Below are 6,998 nucleotides of genomic sequence, written 5' to 3' on the forward strand. Positions count from 1 at the left end.
ATCTAAAAGCATGTTTCTGTTTCCCACTAATATAGCTGAAGTCAAATATGCTGTATAAGAATATGTTTTTAATCCTACACATCCTTATTGACATCTACTGTATGTAAGAGAGGTCTGCTTATTTTGAGTGATATTGATTGTTTCAAAAAAATTTATTGACAAACCAAGAAATCATCTGAAATCCATTTATTTTGTTACAAAAAGGAGTCATATTGGTTTATCTTGAGCATTTCGATTCATATTACATAATTAATTGTAAGTGGTTTGGGATGTTAAATCTTTATTTAAGGATGCTTAAATAAAGATTAAACACTAGCCCCTGTAAAAGTTAAATTTTTATTTATAATTTGATATTAAATAATAAAAAAGATAGGACACAGATTGGTTTGATGGGTAAAAATTAATTTTTAAAATGTTTTAATGAAGATAATGCTGGGCAAACATTAAAAAACCATTGCTATTAGCTCATGTTTCTTACAAACAATGAAAAAAATTTGGCTCATATTTAGTCTATCTTCCTTATTTTACAAATTTCTCACTAGATATATTTCTAGAAAGATCTATCTATATCTAATGTATTGAGACTAAATGCAAACCAATGCATAAATACCTAGTTTGTGGCTTCCCACCAAGACAACACAGTAACCCAGTAGACATACTCTATAACTAAAGAGGGTCTAAGATTGATGCTAAAGAAAACCTCATGATCAAGATTTGTGTAATATATTAAATATTTAAAATACAATCAAATGCCATTGTTCTTTTGGACATTCTTTGTTCTTATCTCTCTGCCAAAGTCAAAGCAAGGAGAGAGATGGTGCATTGGGAGGACAGATTTTTATTTTTGAGTCCTGAGAAGAAGTTTAGTTAAATTCAACTGCTTTGAGATGTCAGATCAATTTCTATGTACCAAATACATGATACTAGCTTCTAATTTCTGTTGAATTCAGTAATGCAGTTTTTAAAAACTCATGTCTGATCCATTTTGCCATTTTTGCTGCAACAGTCAGTTTGTAGACTTTTGGGAAAAAATGTGTTTAACTTGCTGTCCAATAATTTCTGATTTTTTCTACTTTTATTCCTATGGGGAAAAGGGGTGTAACAACATTTATATAAACAGTGTTGCTTGAGTAAATTTAATGTTTTGACTGAAGAATAGTTTTATCTAAAACATGCCTGTTATTCAAGTTGGATGAGGTTAAATGTAAGATAGTGAATTTCTCTCTGCTTTTTTGCACTCTGTAATTGCACTTTTTAAGTTTGAAGAGCCATTTTGGTATACAGTTTATATTAAAGATGCTATAGAACATAAAGTTGTATCACATGCAGTTTAAAGTAACTTATTTGACAATGAATTTTATCAGAGTACTGAATTGTATCAATTTGTTTGTGTTCAATATCAGCTTTGATAATTGTGTACCTTAAGATATTGAAGGAGACTATAGATACTTCACAGGATATTATTAATTTTTATTTATTTTTTGTTGGAAACTGGAAAAAACAAAATTGAAAAATAAAAATGCATGAAACACCTTGCATTAAAAATGTCATTGATTGATTTAGTCTCTTGTTTTTCCATACGACATTAAAGGGCTTAAAAGCAGTGATAGAACTATAATGTGTTTAAAGACATTGATTTTAGTTTGGGAAAGCACTGTACAAATTTATCATAGATTATGGCCTACCATAATATAAAATTTCTTTGAAATGTAAGGAATTACATTAATTATAAAATTCTAGATGTTAATATATTTTAAAATAATATTTTTAGAGAGTAGTTGCTATATAGCATGCGCAACTCAGCTCACTGCTCTGTGATGACCTAGATGGGTGGGATGGGAGACGGCAGGAAGGTCCAAGAGAGAGGGCATATGTGTACACATATGACTGATTAACTTTGTTGTGCAGCAGAAACTAACACAAAATTGTGAAACAACTATAGCCCAAGAAAAATTTATTTATTTATTTATTTTTGATATTCCAACAGTTTTTATTTTTATTTTTTATTTTTTTATTTTTTTTAAAATTTTAAAATCTTTAATTCTTACATGCATTCAAAAATGTTTAAGAATAAATATCCTACTGAGAAATAACTTTTGAAAGGATGCATCAGACAGAAGCATGTCCCATGATTCCCTCAGCATCTGCCAACCAAAAGTTTGGGTTTTCCCAGGCCTTCCCAGGTGGCTCAGTGGTAAAGAATCTGCCTGTTAATGCAGGAGATTTGGGAGACACAGATTCAATCCCTAGATCTGGAAGATCCCCTGGAGTAGGGGATCCCACTCCAGTATTTTTGCCTGGAAGAGTCCATGAACAGAGGAGCCTGGTGGACTACAGACCACAAGGTTGCAAGGAGTAGAACATGATCAAGCACACACACCAGCCCACAGCAGGAAACACGGATCCTCTGAACCTCTGTCACAGTAACACCTTCTGAAGTACATGTTTCAACAATCTATAGCATGCTTTGTCTTTTATTGGCTCCTCGGACCACTTCATAAGTCTCTGGATAGGGCAGGGAGGCATAGCTCTGACCATTTTACAAGGGGATAAACCAATCTGTCCAGGGTCACAGGTAAAAGATGAAGGTGGGGTGAGAAACAAGGTCTTCTGGTCCCCAGTTCCACTGCAGCTCTGGCCATGGGGGTGCTAGTGTTAAAGGACCTGCCTCCCAATGCAGGAGACATAAGAGACTCGGGTTCCATCTGTGGATCAGGAAGGTCCCCTGGAGAAAGAAATGGCAACCCACTCCAGTGTTCTTGCCTGGAAAATCCCATGGACAGAGGAGCCTGGCTGGCTACAGTCCGTAGGGTCACAGAGTCAGACATGACTATAGTGACTTCACCTGGTTCATGTCAGGGGCAGCAGAACAGACCATCATGTGGAGTGAGTGTGAGATTTAATTTGAAATTTTGTGGGGGAGAAACAGAAATTTCTATAAAATGAATTTCTTGAGATCTCACAGAACCATCAGACTGATTCTATTCAAAGTCTGAGAACCCACAGGGTTAAGTAAGGAGAAGAACCCCTTGAAACACTTCTAAGGTGCCCTCCTCATCTGGTTGTCAACCTGTTTTCAGTCTCATCCTTGATCTTCCCTAATATCTTCTGTCTTCCACCACTGATTTGTAAATGCTAGAGTCCGCCCGAGCTCTTAATTTTGGATCTTTTTCTCTACATGCATAGGTGCTAAGTTGCTTCAGTCATGTCCGACTCTTTGCGACCCTATGGATGGAAGCCTGCCAGTCTCTTCTATCTATGAGATTCTCCAGGCAAGAATACTGGAGTGGGTTGCCATGCCCTCCTCGAGTTTTCTCTCTATATACAAGTCCTACTTTATTTCATACAGTCTTGGGCTTTTAATTGCCATTTGTATACAGACTATTCCTTGACTAGATATTTTCCCTGATTTCTAAACTTCATTATACAATTACTTATCCACTTGGATGTCTACTGGACATTAAAAGGTAACATGCTCAATGATCAACAGTCCCTTATTGTTTTTTCTTCTACCATGTTCCTGTTTAATTAAATTCAACTCCATCCTTTTTGTACCTCAGGTCAAAAACCTGGTGTCTTTTCTGGAAGGTGATGAATGGTTCACTTTCAAGTGGTTTCAGAGAGGATTATCCTCAAATTTGTACAAAATGGAAAAACTGCAGAACTGGCCATTTTGAAGGCATTATGCAGAAGGAAAAAATCTCCCAGAAGACTAGACTTTGATAGAATATCACAATTTTTTTAAAAAAATAGGAAATTGTAGGCAATGTATATGACTTTGATCAGTTCTAGAACATATTTCTCCTCAAATGGTCACAAGACATTGTTTTGTTCATTAGGGTCCAACAAGAATTCTTTAAGAAAGAGACATAAAATATGGAACCCTTAAAAATATCCTGCCTGGCCAACTAATGGTAAATACCCAACATACAGAGCCAAACAAAAGAAGGGCATTCAGTTTATTTAAATTTAGAGAAATATTTAGGAAAAGTCTTCCAAAAATTTCACATGAGCCTGCAGAGCCTTGTGCCTACTAAGAAAATAGGCACAGCCAAGTGATTTAATGCAGGTGTTGTTAATAGGTCTTCCCTGGTGACTCAGCTGGTAAAGAGTCAACCTGCAATGCAGGAGACCTGGGTTCGACTCCTGAGTCAGGAAGTTGTTAATAGCTCCAACACATGCTAAATGGAGGCCATGTGACAAAGCTTTGGATAAGGGCATGGTTGGACTCATTGGAAATATAGGAAATATGAATAAATTATGAATTTCCCCAGTGGCTTAGTGGTAAAGAATCTACAAGAAATGCAGGAGCCACAGAAGATGCAGGTTAGATCCCTGGTCTTCCCTGGTGAAGAGTATGGCAACCCACTCCAGTATTCTTGCCTGGAGAATCCCATGGACAGAGGAACCTGGCAGGCTACAGTCTATAGGGTCACAAAGAATCAGAAAGGACTGAAGTGACTCAGCAGGCACGCATATAAAAATATCAGTGGAAAGGTGATTTTTTCCAGCCCATCTGTCAGCAAGGAGCAATGGTTTTCTGTTTAGTCTTTTTCTCTGGATAGCAGGATTGATACCAGGGAAATAAGTCATATTCTTGACCCTCAACTTGTCATCAGGGATAATTTATGTTCTGGAAAAATGATAAAAATTAATAATTTATGAGTCAATCAATTAATACTTATAGAAAATCTTTTTTTAGTATCTAGTAATATGTAAGGACTGTAGAGTATTCAAAAGAAGTATTAAATGTACGGTAGATTTTAAGAAACTTAGAAGAGGAATTTGAAATTATCATGACATATAAAGAACAACGCAAGGCGTTAGTAGTTAGAGTTCTTTGGCTTTTAAAGGAGAAAGACTGAAATTGACTCTGGCTTAACCAAGAATAAATTTTTGGGAAGGATATATAGGGTTTGATAGAATTAAAAGCCAAAGAATCAAGGAAGTTCTAGTGCTTTAGTTAGCAGTATACTGCTTCTAAAAGGTGTGAATTCTAACTGTTTCTGTTCCTGGGTGCAAGTAGTCAAGGGAGGCAGCATCTGATTACTTAGCTGGGATCATGACCTCACCTCTTGCCCTGGCCACTAGTACATTTTAGTTGAAAAGCCATAGATTTTGTACCTAATGGGAGAATATTTTCCCACAGAGGAAAATCAGAGAGCTATTACTAGAGGAAGAATAAGCAAATTCTGAACAGGCAAACAACAGAAGTCCACCATAGATCCTAAATAGTATTATATCAAGCCATTTAGAGAAAGGTTATGCCAATGGGGAAGCTTTTACTGAGGAAGTGGGACTTTAACTGGACTTGGAAGATTGACAGGACTTTGATAAGTGAAGGTGGGACTGTAGGACATTTCAAATGGAAGAATAATCAAGAAAATCATAGCACGTTAAAGATATGTACGGAAAACCACCCTGACAATAGTGTCGGATATCTACTTGGGAATAAGTTAGAATTTAGTTGGAAGGATCTTCAAAATCATACTGAGAAGATAAACTTTATATTTATATTTGGGGGCTCCAAAATCACTGCAGATGGTGACTGCAGCCATGAAATTAAAAGATGCTTACTCCTTGGAAGAAAAGTTATGACCAAACTAGATAGCATATTCAAAAGCAGAGACATTACTTTGCCCACAAAGGCCCGTCTAGTCAAGGCTATGGTTTTTCCAGTGGTCATGTATGGATTCTAGAGTTGGACTGTGAAGAAGGCTGAGCGCCGAAGAATTGATGCTTTTGAACTGTAGTGTTGGAGAAGACTCTTGAGAGTCCCTTGGACTGCAAGGAGATCCAACCAGTCCATTCTGAAGGAGATCAACCCTGGGATTTCTTTGGAAGGAATGATGCTACAGCTGAAACTTCAGTACTTTGGCCACCTCATGCGAAGAGTTGACTCATTGGAAAAGACTCTGATGCTGGGAGGGATTGGGGGCAGAAGGAGAAGGGGACGACAGAGGATGAGATGGCTGGATGGCATCACCGGCTCAATGGATGTGATTCTGAGTGAACTCCGGGAGTTGGTGATGGACAGGGAGGCCTGGCGTGCTGCGATTCATGGGTTCACCAAGAGTCGGACACGACTGAGCAACTGAACTGAACTGAATGATTAATGATTAATAAGTAATCATTTAAAGTTCTTGATCGGGGACACATGATGGCATCATAAGCTGAATAATACCCACCACCACTCCCCATGCCCCAAAGATGTCTTTGTCCTAATTCCTGGAACCTGTGAATATGGTCCCTTACATGACAAAAGGGGCACTGCAGATATGATTAAGTTTACAGACCTTAATATGGGGAGATGATTCTGATGAGCCCAGTGGACTCAGTCTAATCACATGAGCCTTTAAAAGTGGGGAGCTGTTCCCAGCTGTGGTCAGAGAGCTGTAGTCTGAGAAGGACTGGACCCAAAGTTAAAGACTTTGAGACAAAGAAAGTTATCATAAACCAAAAAATGCAGGTGGCTTTTAGAAGCTTGAGAAGACAAGAAAATGGATTCTCCCAGAGAGCCTTCAGAAGAGAATGTAGCCTCACCAACACCTTAATATTTACCCAATGCCAACACCTTACTTTTAGCCCAAGGAAACCTACATTGTACTTCTGATCAATAGGACTGTAACACAATGAGATCTATTGGCTTAAGCCACTAAATTTGTGGCAGTGTGTTACAGCAGTAATATAAACTGAATATGATTAGTGTTTTGAGAAAATTTAAGGGTTCTTATTTAAGAAGACTGATTGAGAAAATCAGTCTGATTGACTGAAAAAAGAAGACAGAATACCTAGCTAGATGAGTGTTGCAATCACCTAGATATAAATTGAAGAAAGCTACAACTGTGGTTACATCTGACATAACAGAGAGCAGGAGGAAAATTTCAGACACATTACAGAGAGAAAACCAGAAGTGGTTAGTGACTGGATATGTGAAATAAGAGAAACTGAAGTTAGAAAGATTCAGCTTTGGAAAAAAGAAGTTAATTTAGTATAAA

This window comes from Ovis canadensis, chromosome 6 (genome assembly GCF_042477335.2).
Source record: "Ovis canadensis isolate MfBH-ARS-UI-01 breed Bighorn chromosome 6, ARS-UI_OviCan_v2, whole genome shotgun sequence".
Classification (NCBI taxonomy): Eukaryota; Metazoa; Chordata; class Mammalia; order Artiodactyla; family Bovidae; genus Ovis; species Ovis canadensis.